Below are 23,601 nucleotides of genomic sequence, written 5' to 3' on the forward strand. Positions count from 1 at the left end.
TATAGCACTGAGGAAACACACAACATTCCTCTAGTGCTTTAATGCTTCCTCCCTTCCCACTGTCATGACCCCAACTCTACCTACTAATCTGGCTAGACCAGAGTGTGTTCACTGGTATAGATAAGTGTTTTCAAGACATGGAATCCAGGACAGATAAATCTCACAGAGACATTAATGGGAGTATCAATACCATGAAGCTAGGGGGAAGGTTGGGGGAGAATGGGGAGAAAGGGGAATAATCACAACAATCAACATATAACACCCCCCGGGGGTGGGGATAAACAACAGAAACATGGGTAGTAGATGGTGTAAGATATGAAAAGAATAATAATTTATAATTTATGAAAGGGTTCACCGGGGTTGAAGGTTGGGGGAGGAAGAGAAAGAAAACTAGCTGATACCAAGAGCTCAAGTAGAAAGAAAATGTTTTGAAAATGTTGATGGCAACATATGTACAAAATGCTTGATACAATTGATGTGTGGTTTGCTATAAGAGCTGTAAGAGAACCCAATAGAGTGATAAAAAAAGAAGAGTAACCTTGAAAAAAACAAAGTACATGAGACAAAGTCTAGCCATCCTTGACTCAAAGGAGCATTCTGGCTGTACTTCTTCCAAGACAGATTTATTGGTTCTTTTGGCAGTCGATGATTCTTTCAGTCTTCTTTGGTGGGGTTGGTAGTGGATCCAGGTAAAATAAAATCTATTACAATTTCCCTATTTTCTTGTGATGGTTTGTGTGCCCATCAATATTTTGCCCACATTATTTTCAATATTGCCCCTTGAGGCTTGAGTATTTTTTTCTGCTTCAGAAAATCTGAATGAATGTTTCTTTACCCTTGATTTCTATATACAGCTCTTTAACATTTTGCTATAATACTCTGCTTTTTCTTTTGTATTTTCTCTTTGGAATCTCTGTTTAGCTCATGTCCTCCAGTTAGTTTAGCGAGTCTATAGCCAGGAGCAAGTATGGAGGCATTTTCTTAACTTCCATTTGTTCTTTTCTTTCTTTGCTCGTTAGTGATTATTTCCTTCCTTTCTGTAGTATGTCCTCAATGTTTATTTGGTCATCAGTCAAGATTACTCATCATGTCAGAGTTATTTTGTGTCTGGACATGAAATTCAGGTAGGATATATTAAGGGCTCTGTTTGGTTATCTAGATTTATTTTGATTTTCATTAGCTTCAACTAGAACTTGCATGTGAACTATGTGTGGTCTCTGTTGTAGTAGGCCTTTGGCTTTGTTTGGACGGATGTATTAAGATTTTCTATGGTCTCTTGTGACAGATAGAACTGATTTTATTTTGTGTATTCCATGTGTATCTGGTGTGGTCCATATGTATGGTCATCACTCATGTATTTGAAAAGAAGTTTCCAATGTTTTATGTCATTCATTTTGAAAAAATCCTATCATGCAATTTCTGGCCTTGTTCCTACCACTAACATGATGTTTGCTATTTACTGATCTTTTTATTTCCACTTTTTCATTCCAGCCATCAATGATTATTAATGCATCTTGATTGCATGTTTGATTAATTTCAGACGGCAGAACTTGATAAAAACTTCCAACTGCTTCACCTTTAACATTAGTGGTCGGCGCATTCATTTGAGTAGTGGTATCTTACCTCATTGCCTGCAGGTGTATGAGCATTGTCCTGTGACTACCATTGCTGTACTTCAAACAGATCTTGACGTGTTCAATTTGACCATGATTGTGGTACAATTCTGCTTCAATTTTGCATCCAGGCACAGTAGACCATGAGACTGTATGATTGAAAATACTCATTATCAGTTCATTTAAGCTTAGACTATTGATCGTTAAGAATGCTCTTTTATCTTTTGACAAGTTCTAGTTTTCCCGGATTCATACATTCTATTTCCCACCTTCCAATTGCTCATGGATTTTAGAAGAGATTTTTTTGTTATTTTGAGTTGTGCCACATCAGGGAATGGCCCCAAGGCTGTCCTCCATCCTATTGTTTGTTATGTGTGGCTGAGCTGTGAGGAAGCATCTCTTCCCCAGTTACATGGTGAATGCTTTGCAACCTGAGAAATGTATCTTCTGACAAAACATCAGACAATGCTGTACTGCTTATTATATGTTTCAATTGGTCACATTTTCAGAGTAGACCATTATATCTTACTTCCTCGTCTGTCTCAGTCTAGAAGCTCTATTGAAACCTTCCACCATGTATGATCCAATTGGCAGTAGAAATAAAAGTGGCATAGCTGTCAGAATTCCAACAACAATGATATTTTGGGACTCCAAAGTGACCAAAGGAACATATTTTAAAGACGTTTTAGGAAAATAAAATATTGCATGAGCTAGCCAGACAAGCTGGATTATATGATTGGAAGATTGAAAATGAGGAGGAATTGAAGCACTTGCTGATAAAAATTAAGGACTGTAGCCTTCATTACGGATTGCAATTCAATGTAAGGCAGACCAAAATCCTCACAGCTGGATGAATTGTTAACATCATGGTAAATGGGGAAAAGGTCAAAGTTGCCGAGGATTGATTTGACTTTGATCCATAATCAGTTCTCATGGCAGCAGCAATCAAGAAATCAAAAGATGTGTTACACAAGGCAAATCTGCTACACAGACCTCTTTAGAATATTGAACAACAAGGATGTTACTTTGAGGACTGACCCAAGCCATGATTGTCCATTGCCTCATATGCATGTGAGAGTTGGACAATGAATAAGGAAGCCCATAGAAGAGCAGATGCATTTGAAATATGGTACTTAAGAATACTGCTGAAAGTGTCATGGACTCCAAGCCAGTCAAACAGATCAGTCTTGGAAGAAGTAAGGCCAGAGTGCTCCTGAGAGGCAAAGATGGCAAGTCAAGTCTTGCAAACTGTGGCCATGTTGTCAGAAGAGGTACATCCCTGGAGAAGAACATCTTTTTTAGTAAAGTAGAGGGGTGGCTAGAAAGAGGAAGACCTTTAAGAAGATGGCGTGACGCAGTGGCGGAGTCAATGCGCTCAGGCAGAGGAACAATGGTGAGGATGACGCAGGACCTTGCAGTGCCTCATTCTGTTGCTCTGGGTTGGAGCTGACTTGATGTCACCTAATGGCAACATTAGCAAGTTAAAGGCTAAACAATCTATCAGTAATTTATTTTCCAATAGCATTATTCACCTGTTCATTCTTTGTGGCTGTAAAAAGCTTTCTTGAATAATCGTTTTTTGCACTGGAAAATCTTTCGCCATATACCCTCAGCCTTGATTTTGCTCTTTCAGTCTTTTTTATTCCTCAAACTGCAGAATATTGAAAGAGAGTACAATTCAATCCTCGTGGATACTGTGGTACTAATGTTTTCTGCCATGGTGACACACCTGTGAAAAGATATGGGTAATGTCTAACCTGTCAATCAAGTCATAGACTAATGATTTCTCTTTGACAATGTGTCTTATTTATAAGAGACCCTGTGGATACCACATCCCTCTCTCTTGCCCATCTCCTTCCTGCTTTTGAGGCTGGTGGCCCATGTAAATGTTAATGTAACACTATTAGGATACAGGTTCTGTATCATTCATTTCATATATTTAAAGTGTATGATAAAATGTATTTTAGTATATCGAAAAGTTATGCAGATGTTGTCATGGTAAAGTTTATCATATTTTCAGCCAATGCAGAAGTCATTTTCCATTTTGCCCAAGCATTTTCTCCTCACCTCAGGCAACTACCTATCTGTTCCTTAATTTTTTATGAGATTTTCCCATTTTAGATATTTCATATAGACATACATTTTTGGTGTCTGACTTCTTTCATTTAACATAAAGTTTATGATTCCCCCATGTGTAGCAAGAATGAGTACTTGATTATTTTTTATTGCTAAATAATATTCTGCACTGTGGACATAGCATATTTTATCTGTCCATACCTTTGGGGATAGGTATTTTGGCTATTTCCACTCTTTTTGGTGCTATCAACGATGCTGCCTCAACACTTCTGCACACATTTTGTGTGGAAATCCATTTCTTTCTCTTGGTCTATAGCTGGAGGTCGACTTTCTGGGAAACATGATCGCTCTATCTTGAACGTTTTTTGAAGAACTCCGAGGATGTTTCTAAATTGGTTTCAACATTTTCCGTTCTCCTCAGCAGTGTATGTATGAGAGCCAAATTTCTTCCCATCTTTGCCAACACTGATTACCTACCCTTTCTATTATAGAGCTTCTGTTTAGTGGGAAAGGGTCCTGCTAACCTCAGGGTCAGTTGTTTGAAACCACCAGCTGCTTTATGAGGGAAAGATGAGGCTTTCTACTTCCGTAAAGATTTACAATCCGAGGGACCCACAGGGAAGTTTCACCCTATCCTTTAGGGTCACCATGAGTTGGAATCTCCTAGATGGCAGTGGAGGAGTTGTGAAATGGAATGTGATTTACATATATCCCTGATGACTCATGATTTGGAGAATATTTTCATGTAATTATTAACCTTTTTGTATGCTCATTTAAGAAGTACCTATTCAAATACGGTTTGTTTTAAAATTAGGTTATTTTTCATTTTTACCAAGAACTTGTAATAGTTTTGGCATACTCTAGTTACAAATTCCTTATCAGATACAGGATTTGCAAATATGTTCTTCTGTCCTGTGGGTTATATTTTCATTTATTTGGTGGCACCCTTTAAAAATAACATTTTTTTAAAGTTTGATCAGGCCTAATTTTATCTATATTTTTATTTTGTTGTTTTTGCTTTTATTACTATAGTGATAAAGCTTTGCCTAATTCAAGTACACTATTAGGATTTACTCCTTTTTTATTTTCCAAGAGATTTATACTTTTAGCTCCTACATATAATTCATTTTGAATTTTTGGTACAGACAGTCTACAAATTGTCATAAACATACAGAAAAATTTAATCCAGGGCTTTAAACTTGCTTTGTCATTGCTGTAGGAGTTAAACAGGAAAAGATCAGACTTTTTATAGCATGCATGACTAGTCAAGGTGACCAGAACAGGAAACATTACAGGTGGAAGCCCTGGAGTGGGAGACTTGGAAGAGGTATAGGTAGGCCTTCTAGAAGAGAACCACACATAGGAAGCATCACTGTCTATTGAGATCTTTGAGTAGGGCACTGCCTTGTTTGAAGCTCTGCTTCAGTGTCATGTCAATACCATCACTTTGAAATCATTGGACCAACCTCTAAGCACAGTACATTCATTACCACAATCACCTTCAGTTGCTATGAATGCAGCTTTTAAAATATTGAAAATGCTTCTAGCTTTTCCTTGCTCTAAGGTTGAATAAGAACTATATACACCTGTTTCAACTGACCTACAAATTCTAAAAGAAGCAATATTAATGGGGTTGCCTGTATACCGCGAGAAAGTGATCCAACTTCATTCTTTTGCACGTGAATATTCAGTTTTTTAAGGATTGATTTTTTTATTATTCTGTTTCCCCATTGGATTTTGCACTCTTGTTGGAAAAAAAAAAAAGTAAATGTGATTTTTAATTTATCCATATATATATTTGACTATCCTTTTGAGTATGCCACAGATGTGCTAATTAGTGAAACTTGGAACTACATCTCAGTTATCTACTGCTGTCATAATAAAAAATATAAGTGTGTAGCTTTAAAGAGTAGCAATTTATTTTCTCACTATTCCAGAGGTGAAAAATCTAAATTAAGTTCCTGGTTGATGACTTCTGTAGGCCTCCCTTCTGACTTCTGGTAACTGCCAGCATTCTCTGGTTTTCCTGTGTGCTTCCAATGCATCTGTGCTTCATTCCTTTCTATTTGTGCTCCTGGCTATTCTGTTTGTTATGTAAAACATGACTCCAATGTGATTAGGCTTAGGATCCATGCTATTCTGATATAATCTCACTGACGTAATAAAAGAAAACCTCCTTTTGATGATAGACAATTAGCTGGTGATCAGATTGAATGATGGAATTTTGCAAAACCATCAATTTCTTCATTTCCAGCAACTTAAATGGTTATTATTCATGTAGGCCTCACCAGATGGAATACACAGGTATCAAATTAACTACATCTGTGGGAAGAGATAATGGATTAAGCTTAATATGAACAGCCAAGATGAGAACAAGTGCTAACTGTATTTATATGTTAGCTCACATTGGCATTGAAAAAACAATGAAAACAAGTCCATGACAGCCAAAATTCAACTGTGAGTATATCCCACCTGAATTTAGGGACCATCTCTAATACAGAATTGACTCATTGAACACTAATGACCTGGTAAACTGTGGGATGGCATCAACAACATCAAACATGAAGAAAGCAAATTTCATTAAAAAGACAGGATAAAGAGAAAAGATCAAAGTGGATGTCAGAAGGGGCTCTGGGACTGGCTCCTGATAGAAGAGTCTCACTCTCAAACTCACTACCATCGAGTCAATGCTGACTCATAGCAATCCCTGTGGATTTCTGAGACTGTAACTATTTATGGGAGTAGAAAGCCCAGTCTTTTTCCTTTGGATCTGCTGGTTACTTTGAACTCTCAACCATGTAGATTACAGCCCATTGCGTAATCACTACACCACCAATGCTCCATTGATAAGAGAATACAAAGTATTATAATTAAATGAGCAAAGACAAGAAATTAGAAAACAAAATGGAAAAATATGCTTAGCATATCTCTGTGAAATGGAAAAAACTCACGTCTTGAGTTTTAATATTAAAATATTCTATGGGGGGAAAAAACATCAAAAGAATGAGGAAGGCTCAAGTACTCCCTCAATGCAAGAATGCTTTGTTCTATGAAACAGGCATTTCATGATGCTCACCTTCCCAACGTGACCACTAAAGACAAAGTGGTGCATAAGCAAATGTGAAGAAAGCTGATGGAGCCCAGCTATCAAAAAATATAGCATTTGGGGTCTTAAAGACTTGAAGGTAAACAAATGGCCATCTAGCTGAGAAGCAACAAAGCCCACATGGAAGAAACATACCAGTCTGTGTAATCACAAGGTGTCAAAGGGAACAGTTATCAGGCATGCATCAAAGAACAAAAAAATCAAATCATTGTGAATGTGGGGAGTGCAGTTTGGGGACCCAAGACCCATCTGTATGCAACTGGACATCCCCTTATAGAAGGGTTGCAGGGAGGAGGCAAGCCAGTCAGGGTGCAGTGTAGCAAGGATGAAACATACAACTTTCCTTTAGTTCCTAAGTGCTTCCTTCCCCCCCTACCCTCCACTATCATGATCCCTATTCTACCTTACAAACCTGGCTAGACCAGAGGATGTACACTGGTACTGATAGGAACTGGAAACACAGGGAATCCAGGACAATGATCCCTTCAGGACCAGTAGTGAGAGTGGCTATACGGGGACGGTGGAGGGAGGGTGGGGTAGAAAGGGGGAACCAATTACAAGGTTCTATATATAACCTCCTCCCTGGGGGACAGATAACAGAAAAGTGGGTGAAGGGAGACATTGGACAGTGTAAGATAAGACAAAATAATAATAATTTATAAATTATCAAGGGTTCATGAGGGAGTGGGGAGCAGGGAGGGAGGGGAAAATGAGGAGCTGAAACCAGGGACTCAAGCAGAAACCAGATATTTTGAGAATGATGATGGCAACAAATGTACAAATGTACTTGACACAATGGATGTATGTGTGTATTGTGATAAAAGCTGTAGGATTCCCCCAATAAAATGGTTTTATAAAAAATGTGGAAGGAATACACATTTAATGTATCAAGAAGAACTGGTCAATATTAAACCATTTCAATGATACTGAAGGAAACAGTCCAAGTTCTACTGAAGGCATTAGCCAAAAACAAAGATCCAGGAATTGATGGAATATTGAAACAAATGTCTCAACAAACTAAAGAAGCACTGGAATCAATCTCTGGCCTATGCCAAGAAATCTGAAAAACAGTGTCTTAGACAAGTTATGGGAAGAGATCTGTATTTGTGTCCATTCCAAAGAAAGGTTATTTAGCAGAATGCACAAATCAGTGAACAATATCATTAACAGTTGTAGAAAAGCATTGTGAGGGAGCTACCAGAAATTCAAGTCCATTCAAAAGAGGACCTGGACTTAGGGATATCATTGCTAACAGCAGATGGATTTGATTGAATGAAGAGATCAGCAAAAATTTTAACTTATATTTTATTGACTATACAATAGTGCATCATAACAAACTGGATGGATTGTAACAATCTATGGATAATATTTCCAAGAATAGAAATTCCATAGCACTTCAACACGCTTCTGTATAATCTGCAAATTGACCAAGAGACAATTGTTTGAATAGAACAAGGATATATTATGTGTTTTAATATCAGGAAAAGTATGCGCGAGGGTTATATACTATGAGAATTTCTGTTTGCTGTTAAGTTGGCTGGGGCAGGATCCTCCCATGATGTGATAACATAATGTAATAACCTTCCTGATGGAGTCTTACGTGAACAGCCAAGCAGTTGTGGGAAGAATAAAGTAAACTCTTTCCCCATTAATTAAGCTTAAGATCTGACCCATGAGCTTGAACTGCACAGGACCTACCTGCTTCTATAACTGTATGAGCCACCTTCTTGATATAAATTTCTTTTTTTATATACACAAAAATAAGCATCATTGGTTTTGCTTCTCTGATTTATATCCCATCACTGTACCTATTCAACCAAGAAGCTGGATGATATGAAAAAGAATGAGACACCTAGATCGGAGGAACACTTATTAACAACCTTTGAGATGTAGATGACAAAACCTTGCTTGCTGAACTAAAAGAGGACTTGAAGTACTTGCTGATAAGGCTCAAGGACTGGATCCTTCAGTACAGAATTTAATTCTATGTAAATAATACCCAAATCCTCACAATGGCAGCAATAGACAATACTATGATAAAGGAGGAAAGATTGAAGCTGTCAAACATTTCCTATTGCTTGGATCTACAATCAATATCCATGAAAGCAGCACTCAGGAGATCCAATTGTGTATTGCATTGGGAAACTCTGCTGCCCAAGAGCTCTTTAAAGTGTCGAGAAGCTAGGATGTCACCTGGTGGAGTAAGGTGTACCTTCCTCAAGCCGTGGTTTTTTCGGTTGCCTCATGTGCATGTGAAATAAGAAAGGCTGAAGAAGAATTGATATATTTCAATTATGGTGGTGGTGAAGAATATTAAAGTACTATTGTCTTTCTGAAGAGCGAATAACTCTGTCTTAAATCAGAATGCTCCTTGCAATCAATGCTAAGACTCTGTCTCACATCCCGTGCACATGCTATCAGGAGAGACCAGTCCCTGGAGAAGGATGTCGTGCTGGTTACAGAGGAGGAACAGTGGGAGAAAGGAAAACCCGGGAAATGGATAGACACGGTGGCTGAAGGAATGCACTCAGATGTAGCAGCAAGTGTGAGGTTGGGGAGGACCGGATCATCGAATGCACTGTTGTATGTGGGTCATTAGAAGTTGGACAACCTCACTGCACATAACAAGCTAACGACATCATCTCCTCCCAAGAAAAGCCTGCCTATCTACTTTTGAAAAATCATTGAGGGTAAACTCTTCGACACACAATCATATATGTACTCACTAAAATGACAATGAGTCAGCACTAATTTATGGTAATTAGTTAGGTTAGGTTTATATATAATTATTTTTATGGGTTTTTTTTTCTCGGGGTTCCATAGAACTGCTCAAGCTGCCATATCAGAAATGGAATTTCTGAACTAGATTTTCAGTCCTTAATGAAAGTTTATCAATGATTCTGAATCTGATAATAGCCTGGTGTGGTAATAATTTCTTTCAGAAGAACTTACACTAGACTAGTCCAAATGAGGTGGAAATCATTGGTGTGCCTAATAGCCAACTCTTCTGAGATGCTGATCTACTCCATTTTCCTCCGCCTCCTCCTTTGAATAATTCCTTAATGTCCCTGGGGCCTCCCATTTGCTGCAATGCCCACAGAGCCTTTTAGATCTTTGAGCACGTGTCTCATGTGGTTGGTGGGTGGCATTTAGTCCAAATCTGAAGGTCAGGCAGCAGTGAGCCACAGGCAGGGTCCAGAGCCAGAAACCAAAGATGTCCAAAACTCACCACAGGTTTCTTGCTTCTACCAAAGCTCAGCCAGCAAATAAAGGTCTGATTTTGCAGGTGAGGTTATGTGTGTTATAACTGTATGATGGAACCAGTATCCCTATAACGCCGAGTGTGACATTTTCGTAACCTTTAATTAAATGTATATATATATATATATAGATAGATAGATAAACTATGAAAGTAAAGAATAAAAACAAAATTTTTTCCTGAAATTAAAAATTCTTGTGTTTTATGGTTAAATATCCAAGGAAAACAAAGGATGTTTTTAAAATCACACTCTCCATCAAGGTAGAGTAGGGCTCAAGGAAACCAAGGGCATGGCTTGATTCACCCCTTCAACAAAAAGCCAAGTCTAACTCCCACTATAGTACTGCCCCCTGGTAGAGAGAAGACCTCCAACAAGGGACCATGACCACAGGCATATAAAGTCCAGAAGTGGGAATCGTGGCTAGAAGTTACCATCTTAATTGACTACAACTCACCCTGTTTGGTGGGGACTTGGACTCAGTAACCTTATAGGTTATTTATTTCCATACTAAGGAAACCATGGGGAGAACTAGCACCCAGGCAAACAACACAACAACAACAGCAAAAGGAAGCAATATTGAACCCTACCTACCTAATTACTCTTAATCTCAGCACACCTTCACACTTTTGGGGGTACTTGCTTTCAGTTTGATGAGCTTACATGTTGCTCTTTAATTAGACAGGAATCCCTCATGAGTAGTGGAAACATGAACATTAATCTCCATGCTATGTAAAGGACTAGTATATATTTAAATATGCTTACAGGAATGCCAAGGAAACAAAAGATGTGGATTCATACCCTGTACTAAAGTCGAGTCTTTTTTTAAAGATAATTTTATTGGGGGCTCTTATAGTTCTTATAACAATCCGTACATCGATTGTATCAAGCATATTTGTACATCATTCTTTTCTAAACATTTTCTATTTGAGCCCTTGGTATGAGTTCTGCTTCGCACCCCCCACCCTTGTGACCGCTTGATAAATTATAGATTATAAGTATTTTTATACCTTACAATGACCAATATTTCCCTTCCCCACTGTTTCTGTTGTTCCTCCCGCTCTGGGGGTGGAGGGGGTGATTTTATGTCAATCATTGTGATCCATATTAATCCCACCCTTTTAGGCATGAACTGGGACCTGGAGACTTAGGGATGAAAGAGTTAGATTCTTTTTTGGCAGTAGCTGGTCATTTCCAGATGAGAATGTCTACCATTGTTATTGCTTGGCATTTTAAGACACGATGTATTTTTCAGATGAAAACACCTAAATTTTTAGCTATTGTCAGCAAACTTTAAAAAATAAATAAAACTTTCCAAATGCTTGAGGTTTAGCACAGCATGCTTGTCTTTTTGTCTGCCCAGGAGATAAGTTGAAGATGTAATTTAATAATATGTCTTCCTCAAAGGAGGGAAATCATCTTTCAGTGGGCAACAAGTGGATAGCTTGCATGAACTCAGGAAGCCTCTATAAACCGGGGTGGGAAGATAGGCTCCCTATTGGGCCACTAAGCACAAGGTCAACCGTAGAACCCACTGCTGCTAGGGGCAACCAGGAGCCTTTCTGCTCCTGTCAAGATCTGTGACCTCAGAACCCCCAGGGGCAAGTCTACTCTGTTGTTAGGGTTGCTCTGGATTGGAATTGACTTCAGGGTAGTGAGGTTTGAGGTTGTTTTGGAAACGGGTGGAAAGCTGTACAGAACTGAAGGATTGTCTTACGTTTTTCTAAATTAGGTTGTTACAGGCTTGATTTGAATACTAAAAATGAACTTTATGATACAAGTAATTCTATTGTGCTTTCTTGGACAATCATTTATAATACACTAAATTCAATATTGTGGATAAAATATCTGAATAAAAATATACTCAATGTTGAGCTTCTTTTCTTGGTCAAAATCTCCCCCATTCTACTGTTGCATTGTATATGTTTTGAATGAATTGACTAGTAGGCATTTTTTCATAGTTCTTTTGGGATGTAATATAAGAATTTATTGTTATCAGTTGTTATGAGAAAAACATATAATTCTGAACTAATGACCTGAGAGCTAAAGAATAAATGCTACATTATAAAAAACAAGTTCCCAAGGACATAATTATGTTATTACTTGCAAACAGAGAGTTTCTGGTTCATTAAGTTAGAAAGGGGAAAAAAGTATAAATGATAAAGGTGAAAAATTTATTTTTTCATTGTTCATGTCTTTTTCCCCCTTGACCAATAAAAAACAAGCAGGAGGTTTTTTACACTAAATGAAAATGTAAATGGTGAAGCTTTCTTAAAGCCAGCTTCATGTGTCTGTTCCCATAGTTTGATTATGTGGAATTTGACCTTTATTTAAAGAGCATCTCTGTTGAATGATAATTGATGGTGCTTTGAGTGAGAGTTTATGACAGTACTTCTACTTATTAAAAATATTTTCCTTAAGGTGAAGATGTTTCTTTTTAACTTTTGTCCTAGCTTAACCTTTGGAAAGATCGTGTGAGCTCAGTTGCATTTATAGATTTAATTAGCATATTGTAGGCTTTTCCTGGTCATTAATAAAGATTTGGGGGATGACTAGATTTAGTCCTAATCCTGATAACTCACAAGTTTATTTCACTTGGGAAGTCATTCATTCATCCTTTTTATCTTGCTGGGTTTGAGCTTTATTTAATTATAGTAATTCAAACCCATTAAAATTTTAAAATTTTCTTTATATAAAGGTAGTCTCCTAATTACTAATTTACCGGCATTACTTGTGACCCTATTAGAAAACGACAGTGCTTTGTTTTACTTATTCAAGCACGTACCCCCTGTTGGGTTTTGTAGTCTTATGAGGTTAAACCCAATGGTAAGATAATGACTGACTAAAAGTAATAATATAAAAAAAAAAAGATTCCAAGGCAATCAGCCCATTCTGCTGCCTATAATTTAGAACACATGAACCTTCTGTAAGGTTGAGGTGTCGATCAGCATAGTAATTTATCTAATTCTTTTGCTGTGTGACTTCTCTAAGCATATCTTATTTGATACTACACAGGCAAGAAGGGAATTTATAGTGTAGTTAACCTATCCATATGCTTCCTGTGCAGTATCAAATTAACTCTCTATTAATATCTGCTTGACTCTACCCTGAAACACACACTCCATTATCTATTTTCAAATATTTCTGAATTAAGCTTGTATACAACCTTATCTGGTTAATTCCTTAAGCCACTTGACATTGGAAGGAAGAAAGGTAGTAGAGGGAATAAAAGTCAGATTGTGCACAATTCCTCTCTACAGCCCTTAATAGCCGTAGACTTCCTAGCTGTATCCTTGCGGAAGTTGCTTAGGCTCTTTGTTCCTCTCTAAAATGGGAATTAAAATAAGAGTTGCTGTTATTTCCCATTGAGTCAAGGTATAACAGAATGATACGTAAACATGAACGATTGAAGCAGTTCCGGGTTTTATGCCATCTTCTTGATCATTGATATATCTGAGCTCATTGATTAGCAATTGTGTCAATTCTTTCTGTGTTGGTTTCCCTTGTTTCAGTGACCCTCTGTTTACCACACATGACTTCCTTTGGCAGAAACTAGTCTTTTGATATTGTTATGTCGGCAGTGAGCAAGCTATGTGCTATGTGGCCATTAGTCATTAGAGAGCTGAGAATCAAAATAATGAGATCTATCTCCCACAAGCAATTATAGCAAAGTTCAAAACGAAAAGCAACAAGTACTGGTCAGAGTACGGGGAGATTGGAGCTCCTCACAGCCTGGTGGTGAGACTATACAATGGTGCGAGCACTGTGGAAAAGGTCTGAATTTTCCTTCAAAAGAAGTAGAAATATCAGATGATCTAGCAATCTTGCCACTAGATTTATATACCGGAGACATGAATTGATATATGCATGCTAATACTCACTGTGTTATTCACAGTAGCAAAGATGGAAACAACCTAAGTGCCCCTTAATGGATGAATGGATAAACAATTGTGATACGTACACACAACTCTAAGATTGATGAATCCATGAAACACCTCATAACACACATCAACCTGGAGGACATCATTCACCAAAGGACAAATATTGTATAAGACCACTATTATAAAATTTCAGGAAAAAGTTTCTACACAGAAAGAAACGTTCTTTAATAATTACCAGGGATGGAAAAAGGAAGGAGGGAAATCACTAGAAAGTAGACATGTATTAACTTTGGTTAAGTAATAGGTGATAAATTTTGTATTGTTATACTTTGCAATTCTCAACAGAACTGGGTTTGTTTTCTATAATTAGAGTTATTATGAGAGTTAAACAAGTTAATATGAGTCAGTCACTCACTTAAAATACTGTCTAATGGAAAATAAGCACTCCATAATTATTATTGTGCCTTGTAGACTTATTCTTATGTCACATCAAAGTAGACGCTTCCCTGTTCATTTGTCACCCATTTCTCCATTGTGTCTCTCGTAGTAATTCAACTTTATTCATCATGGACAGTTTCAGGCTGTTGAAAGAGGTCTGTAATTCTACCCCTATTCTCCTACCCTCCGGACTCTCCAGGTTTAATCCAGTCATACGACTTGTCATGTAAGTGTTTCACATTATAGATTGTTGGAAAGAACTCCTTAGAAATAAGAATCCATCAAGCTTTCAACTATGATTGTCACTTTTAGGTCATTATGTGGTTTCAAAATTTGTATGGACTAACGGGATGTTGGACATCTCCACAGCTTAAATCCTAATGGATCCTTACATGCGTACTTCACAGCCTACCTCTTCTGGTTGCTTTTGGCCTTGCCACCCCTGCCTTGGATGGTACTGTATTCACTTTTCACATACATGTTTTTGAGAGTAAGCTGATATCTGACATGACTTGACTTTTTTTGTAACATTTTTTTTCCCTTTTAGAGGGGCCAGAAATACATTTACCTCTCTACAGTCATGTTAATACTGCCAACTAAGCTGTATGGAGCATCCATTATATGCTATCACATGTATCGACTTAATCTTCATAACCACTCTACAACATACATATAATGTACATATATAAAGATAATTTTAATATATATATACTATACATATACAACATAGCTACTAAATATGGGAACTAAGACATAGAGAGAGAAAGTAGCAGCAATAAGAGGTGGATTCAGTTTCCGTTCTGGGCGGCCTGACTCTAGGATCCAGAGATGCAGCTTTGTCTATTTACTTGGCACAGCTACTGGGTGCCGTTGTACCATTAGGAGGCGGTCTCATGCAGGGTTAAGTGTATCTCAGATTGTTGCTTCATGTTTGTAAGTGGGAGCAAGCAGGACATGTTACTGGCACTCCGATGTTATGCCTTCACGGCGTCGGTAAAGCACAGAAGTGTACATATGACACAGATTTAATCAAGGAACTAATAGAAATTATTTAAACCAGTAAATTATATACACTTAGTGATTGTGAAGGGGTGAGGATATTCATGGCTGTTACTAATCTCTGAAATGAGAAAAATTCAAAATGAATAAAGAAGCATCAAAATGCTATGTTATTGTTAGATATTTATACTTTACAAGAGGGCTCTGAACTTAGTAAAAAAAAATAAATGATGGCCAAATTGTATCTATTGAACAAGGGCTGTGTTATGCTGGGCTTCTTTCTCCTTGACTTTTGCGGCTATTTTGTTTAGTTTCTCAATTGGTACTGCTCCTTTCCCCAAATAACTGGCTTTACTTCTATGTAACTGAAGTTACGGCATGTCGTCATTTTGGTGGAAAGAGATAATTTGTTGTTTGGATGAAGGAGGAATAAAGCCGCTTGATAATAGCTTTTCAGATTACCTGGGAAAGGCAGTCCTCAGAATACGAACACCAACTTACTGTGCAACCTGCAGTCACTAACAGACTATAAAGCCAGTGGATTTAAATTTTTGACTTACATACAATAGTTCTTGGTGACAAATGGCCACTGCTTTGTGATGCTCATCAGAGCATTCTTTGTTTTATTAATTTACTAATATGTTCAAGATGTTGTAGTGTATCTGGAAAGTTTCTTTTGTGTTTCTATATAAGAATACAATCATTTAAAGTACTAATGTTTGATGATAAATGAACATAACTTTTATATAACTTAGACTTAAAGAGATTTAGGAGCAGAACTTGGTTCAAACAGTACATTTTTGCTCACCTCACCCCTACTCCCATAATGACTGATTTTCACTTTCCAGCAAAACCTCTTCTAATGAGTATCTCTGGATAAGACACTCCATCATTGCTGCACGCAAGGTGGTGACATCCAGCTGGACAGCTAGGATGGGGGAAATGGCAGAAGGTGTTGGAAAAGTTTGATGAAAAGTACAGCTTCCTGTTAATCCTCCTGGAGGAGAATGTCTTAAAACTCTTAAAGTGGTTTCCTGTTGCAGGTAAACTCGTAAAATGTAAGTAGCACTGGGTTTTGATTGAATGAAGACAGATGTTACAGATGCAGTCTCATTTCCAGACAACCCGCAGCTATTTCGTTCCTCTGGCTGTCAGTGGGGCAAACACAGGACATGAGTGTTAGTTAAATATCAGCCCTAACATGTAGGTATAAGCAAGATAGTAAAGCCAATGCGTGTGACCAATAGAAAGGAAAGTTATTTTCGAGGCAATGCTTGAAATTTAAAAAAAGAAGTGGGTTTGGATGAGACTCCTCCCCATGTCTTCTATTTCATTTGTGGTTTTTTTAATACACATGGGTTAAATATAGTGTTAGACATACCTAACACATTCTTGTAAATACTAATGATGTGATGGGGTGGCCCAAATAAAGCTTTAGGTCGTTTTACAGTCGTGTCTTTTTACTCTTTGACATATGTGTAGGATAGCATTCCATCCCCACAAAGATCTTGTCATTTCTGAAGTGATTGTTGGTTGCCGTTCAGCCAGTTTGGGTTCAGGGGTCTTTACATGTGGGGTAGCCCTGCTCTACGGGGTTTACCGGCTTGTCTGTGGAGGGGCCTCTAACTGGGTTTAAAGCAGGGACTAAGACTAATTTCAAATGGCCTGTTCATGACCCATGAAAATAAGGACAGTATACAGATCGCAGAGCAACCAAATCTCTCAAGGTGTCAGATTTTGACCAGAGTGGAAATGGAACGCAATGGCCCACTCAGACCTCACAACTTTGAATGTCTGGGCTGGCTCCTGTCTGAGCTGGGCAAAGCCACCTTTCTTCAGTTCAGGTCAAAGCATTGGGCACAGAGGTATTTGGCTGTTAAACAGTATGTATGCAACCCTTGTGTCTGTGAGCCTTGACCAAACTTTTCAAACTGGTTCAAAATCCTGGTTTGAGCTGCCAACCTTTGGTTAGTAGTTGAGCGCTTAATGATCGCACCACTCAGGCATGTGTCCCAAGCACATTCATTTAGGAGACCTATGGAGGTACTTCTCATCCATAATGCCTTTTTTACTGTGATTGAAGTTCTATACTCAGGCTGAGGAAGATGACTCTATCTTTGAGCCATTTTGATAAAGATCGTCAGTGATATGTGCTAAAAGCATAAAGGCTATTTCTGCTCCATAAAAATAGGACAATTAGATTAGGGCAAATCTACCCCATCCACGTGGGTTTGCAGCCTCAGGAGGATGTGCTGCTTGTTCTTCTCTACTGCGTCATTCTTCAGGCTAGTGTTTGTCTGGCTCTCACCCCCAGTAGTCTATTCAAACTGCCTGGGAAAGGCAAAATGACCAAAGACAATAATTGCTTTCTCAGTCCTATCTAACTGCATCTCTGTGCTGCATTTGGATTATTGATCCTTTCTTTATTCTTGGGATTTTATTTCCTCTGACTGCACTATCTGTCGATTCTCCCTCTACCTTTTTGATGAATGCCTGTTGGCTGGCCACTCATGGATTGTGACTCATGTTTTTGCAACAGCAAACAAAACATTGCTTTCCGTTGTTTGCCTCTTCTTATTCATTCAGTATCAGTTGTTTGCGCGCCCACGTAAAAACTTGTCTGCGGACAATAAACACAGGAGGAGCCTTTTACATTCTTCCATGTTGCAGCTCTTCATAACGCTCCTTCAGGTTCACATATTTTAAAACACTTCTTCATCTAGTCACTGATTTTATTCCTCCTGCTACTTTCATCAGAGATTTGTTTCAAACCTCAAAGCTACAAAGCTGGTCATGTTGATCTTCTGCATCATTTCTTTGCTTCCCATTGCCCCTGAAATCAAATCCAAGCTCTTTCTGTGGAAGACACTGACCCCTGTGATGAACCATGGACATTCATTCCTTCAGCCTTGGACTCTCATGCTCCTGGCTTCCAAGTCCAGACTAAGATAGCAATCGATAGCTTGTTTCCCACAAAGACTGTGCCATTTCACCCACCGTGTCCTGGTTTGCCGCATTCCATCTGCTTAGCTTAACCCATTCCAACGTTCTCCAGTGGCTCTTACTCCTGCTTCATCTGTAGAGAAACTTCCTCAAGTGCTTCTGAAAAAATCCGCCATTGAAACCCATTAAACAAGGTTCTCCAACACATGGAGTTAGTTGTCTACTCAAGGCCTGATGCTAGCTTACTCAAGCATCATCTACTACAAGAAGCCTTTGTCCCACTCTCTTACGGGGCAGAGCTCAAACTTTATGTTTTCTTATCATGCTGGACATTTTTCACTTATGTACTTCAGCTATTTGATAATCATTTGAATAACAAGCAAGGGTTTGAATAGAATATTTGCTATTTCTTTATGTTGCTTAATTCTTCAATATTTATTTGCTTTTTAGGAAGCCTTTGCTCCCTCAAACCACCTGCCCCCAAGGTTAAAAATGCAATTTCAGTTCCATAGAAAATTATCCTAGTGAAAAATAGAAAATAATGAACAAGATGATGTGATATGGTAAGTGTGATGATAGAGCTATTAAGAGGGCAATATGGAGCTGTGAGATGCATCTATTTCACCCTTTTTGATTTTGTCTTGGCAAATCATGCTTGGGGTTTCTGGGATGGTGCCATCCCAGCATACCACCCTACCCCAGCATAGGGGTGTGGGGGGGGGGAGAAACCACTCGGTGTTTCTTGTTCTCCTCTTGGAGCATAATCTTCTGATGGCGATGGCAAAGAGATATCAGGAAAGCCTGGATGCTCAATCATATTTTTTCTTGCCTTTGGAAATTCACTGGCCAAGGCAAGTTCCAAATGAAGAGACAGCCACATATGGAGACGTCTGGGAGGTTGCTAACAAGAACCTTCTACATCTCCACAAGGGGCAAGCTGCACTCTCATGCATATTAATGACTTTCACAAACCAGAAAGCCCTGCATTTTATTTCTTCCCATATAACTAGATATGTTGCATGGTAGCTGGGTATGAACACAACAGTGGCTAATGACTGAACTATTAAAATAATATTTTTGAATTTGTGATAAAAAATGAAGAATATGTGAAGTGAAACATTTTGCATTAAGCTCTGTGTATGAACATAAAATACTATTTTCCTCCTCTGTTTCTCTCCTCTCTTAGGTTCTATTTTTATCATGTACTATGTCAACATAGTCAGGATGAGACAATTGTTGTTTTTCTACTGCATATCCTTTCTGTAGTTTTGGATTTAAGATTGACCCATAGTTAAAGGAGTTTCTTTTTGTAGAATAATAAGGCTATAATTGACAGGCAATTAATTCTAAGTCACAATTAATTCTGTGACTTACTGTGGTTAGGATTTACATATCAAATTGCTCAAATATTCCACAGAAAAGAGAGAGTTTTAATTAAAGAGACCATAAAGCCTGTCTCCTTCAACATCCCATCAGACTGGTGATTTTGTTAAGCACAGGGCCTGAGAGATTTTAGGCCATGATTAAATGTTACTGTCTTTCTTCTTCTTGCTTATAAAGAAACATAAGAGGTGAGTGCATTTTCATCTAGAGCAGCCGTTCTCAACCTGTGGGTCACGGCCCTTATGGGGATCGAATGACCCTTTCACAGGGGTCTGCCCGAATCATAACAGTAGCAAAATTACACGTACGAAGTAGCAAGGAAAATAATTTTATGGTTGGGGGGGTCATTACCACACGAGGAACTGTATGAAAGGGTCACAACATGAGGAAGTTTGAGAACCACTGACATAGAATAACTGAAAAAGTGAAGGCATTTTAATATAGTGTCTTTAATGTGTTGTACTGTGTATTGTGGCTTCTCACAGGCACAGGTAAACACAATGGACTTCGGATTTTCAGAACAATAATCTACACATCATGCACTCAATTTGGCCCTTTATAAAAATACTCCCAAAGTGAATGCTTATCTTAGAATCCGTATTTTCCACAGTGGGAAGACTGCCCCGGGGGCACTGAAAGTGTCCAGAGGGCGGTGTGGGCTATAAAAGTAGATGGCTATACTTTGTTCTGGGTAAGGGCACTGATAGCTAGATCTGGATCTATACCTAAGATTTCATTTTCAGGGGCGGCGTTAAGGAAGGGTTTTTCCTGAGAGTGGGGCAGTAGGACAAATAAGTGTTGGAACCTGTGAGGTTGTAGGATCATTTACACTTGAAGCCGCTAATCATGGCAGCATCAAGTGAAACTCCCTTTATGTTTGTAGAACTGTCAAAGCCTATCTGTCTTCTCCTATTTACTATTCTATATGATGTGCGTCTTCCTTGCTAAAGGAAATAATGTCATCTAGTATATGTTTGCCTCATGCGTGTGTCTTGAATATTCAACTTGAAAAATAATGAAAACATATTGGTGTTAGAATCAACTATGAGATAATAGTAGTTCTTCAAATGTTGACCCCAAATCATCCTGCTAAACTTTAAGGTTTACTTCATTACTCCAATGGCAGACACTTGCCCGTTTTAAAGATATGTCTGTAGCGTGCAGACAAGGACCTATTGTCTTAATTGCTGGGCTGATTGGAGGGCTTTGGAAAGAGATGAGTTAATGCTTTCTGATTTAAGAGGATTAGAGCTAAACTGTCCTTGTATCGTGAACACCTTTTATGACAGACTAAGAAATGGGCTTGTGATCCGGGAGTGTCATTTGAGATTATGGAGTAAAGGGTCACTTCTTTAAAAAAAAAAAAAAAAAAAACATTTTTAGGGTCATTTCTTAAAGGAGATATAGTCACAAGCAGAGCCTACTGAGAGGTGACTGGAAAGTTTCCTGAGCCTTTTCTGTTTCATTCCATGTGTTTAGGAAACTTTGCTTGTTTACTCCTGTTCCAGGGAAGTAATAAGCAGTTCTCATCACTTTCCTGTTCGCCTTTCTCCTTCTCAGACACATCATTTGACTTTCATGGTTCTTTTCGGCGGCTTAGCTGCCTGCTGTGCACTTGCTAGTCCTAACTGACCTTGCTGAAAGATCCCTTCTTGTTATTTTCTAGATGGTTTACAAGTTTCTAAGGTATCTTTAAAAAGGGATGGCATGATGACGGCCCAAGATCCTCACAATATAGTGCTTTGAGCCTATTTGTATATCTCGATTGTAGTTTTTCCACCCCCTAAACTACTTTTTCTTAAAAGGAAATGATAAAATTCAATAATTTTATATAAAAATGGAGAGATACTATGGAACTGATATTACTTTGGAACTGATATACTTACTTAATAAGTGAGTATAAATTCTACATCCATAAGGCAGCTGTTCTTTCATTCCTAAAGGCTTGTGACTAAAATATTTTCCATGCCCATGGTTGTATTTATTAGTAAACATAATCAAATGCCTCAAACCTTCCCATTTGAGATGGATTGCTCTCACATCTCATGTTCTCAAAGGCCCTCCCGAGGCATTGGGCAGCCTCTCTTGCTTCCTGCCTTAAAGCTGCATAAATTTTCTCCCATAACTTATATTTCAAAGCTGCCCTGTCTAACATTCATTTCTGCTGCTTTGCTGAGTTCTTGTCAGACAAACTATGCCCAATGGAAAATAATTATGTTACCAAAGATACCATTTATCTAAAGCTTTTAAAGAGAGTGTTCTAAAGGCATCTCCAACATTTTCCCCCAAACTAACTTAAGTTACGATCGACTTTTTTTAGGTTAGGGGTTACATTAAGGCGGTGGGCGAACTATGGCCCACGGGCATGTTTTATTTAGCCTAGAAGACGTTATGAGACCTTTGAATTAATTGCCAATATTTTACAGTTGGGAGATTTCACATAAGCATCCAGATTCACATTTTTTGAGATATTGGAATACCTGGCAACACGAGGCTTGAATTTCTGCACGACACTGTTAGTGCTGAAGGGTTTCGAAGGTTAGCGCTCAAGTTACCGGCAGTTCCAGATCCTGTTCCATCCCATTCCTAGTCCTCTTGGCCAAAGTAGGGGTATAATTTACACCACGCTTTCTGAAATGTTAATTACTCTACGAATCACCAGAGGGTTTTGTGAAAATTCAGATTCTGATCCAATTGTTCTGTGCTGTGGCTTGAGATTCTGCGTTCCTTCAAAGCTCTGTGGGAGGTCAGTGTGGCTGTCCCCGACATTTGAGTAACTGGTTGCTCAAGAGTCGGGCTCAGACCAGCAGCCTCAGCATCTACAGACTCATGCATTTGGGAGGAGGCCCAGGAAGTACAGTTTTATTGTACCCTCCTAGTGTTTCTTATGATCAAGGATTGCAGCCTTTAGTATGGATGGCAAGTTGATGGAAAGAAGGTCAGAATCCTCCTCACAATTGGATCACTAGGTGGTGTCATGATACGTGGAGAAAAGTTTGAAGTTGCCAAAGATTTCTTCTTGCTCATAAGCACAGTCCATCAGTGCTCATGGAAGCAGCCATCAAGAGATAAAAAGACACATTCGTTTGGGTAAATCTGCTGGACAAGATCTTTTTAGAGAAATGAAAATCAAGAACATTACTCTGAGTACTGAGGTGCGCCAGACCCAAGCCATGGTATTTTCAGTGGCCTCATATGCATGTGAAAGTCGGACATTGAATAAGGGAGACTGAAAAAGAGTACATACATTTGAATTGTGATGCTAAAGAAGAATATTGAAAGTACCATGGACTGCCAAAAGGTCGACCAAGCCTGTTTGGGTCAGAGACCAGCTTGGCGAGACTTCCTTATGTGTGTTGTATATATTGTCGGAAGAGACCAGTCCCTGGAGAAGGATATCGGACTAGGTAAAGGAGAGGGCCTCAAAATAGAGGAGGGCCCTCAATGAGATGGAGTGACACGGTGGCTCCAACAATGGGCTCAAGCATTGGAGCAATTGTGAGGCTGGTGCAGGACCAGGCAGGTAGTGTCCCTGTTGTGCATGGGGTCACTCTGGGACAGAACCAATTAGATGCCACGTAACAACAAGGCATTCTGATGACACTAAAATGTAAAGACCAATCTTCTGGGCTCTTTCAGGATAGAGTATTAAACCTAAAACCATCTATTGAAGAGTTTCTAATCTCTGAGTTGGTATCAGCAACCATTTTGGGAAGTTTCAAAACCACTGATGCTTAGATTCAGAGATTCTGATTAAACTGGCCTGGGGTAAGGCATCAATATATTTTTTAAATGCTGTAATTGATCCTACTACTCAGCAAAGCTAAGAACCATGGCTAAATAACAAGGCTGTCCTGACACATTACCTGACATTCAATAGCTCTCGTCAGAAATTTATATTTATA

General features: G+C 38.6%; 1 long non-coding RNA gene across 1 annotated transcript in view; it reads left to right on the forward strand.

Moving 5' to 3' along the window:
- LOC142436494 (uncharacterized) overlaps nt 1–18,877 on the forward strand; it is a 92,529-nt gene extending 73,652 nt beyond the window's left edge. The window contains exons 2-4 of the long non-coding RNA XR_012781969.1: nt 14,481–14,597; nt 16,219–16,428; nt 18,764–18,877. This is a non-coding gene — a long non-coding RNA (uncharacterized LOC142436494). The remainder of the gene's footprint in view (nt 1–14,480; nt 14,598–16,218; nt 16,429–18,763) is intronic.
- Nucleotides 18,878–23,601: the final 4,724 nt, after the last annotated feature.

This window comes from Tenrec ecaudatus, unplaced genomic scaffold, assembly GCF_050624435.1.
Source record: "Tenrec ecaudatus isolate mTenEca1 unplaced genomic scaffold, mTenEca1.hap1 Scaffold_3634, whole genome shotgun sequence".
Lineage (NCBI taxonomy): Eukaryota > Metazoa > Chordata > Mammalia > Afrosoricida > Tenrecidae > Tenrec > Tenrec ecaudatus.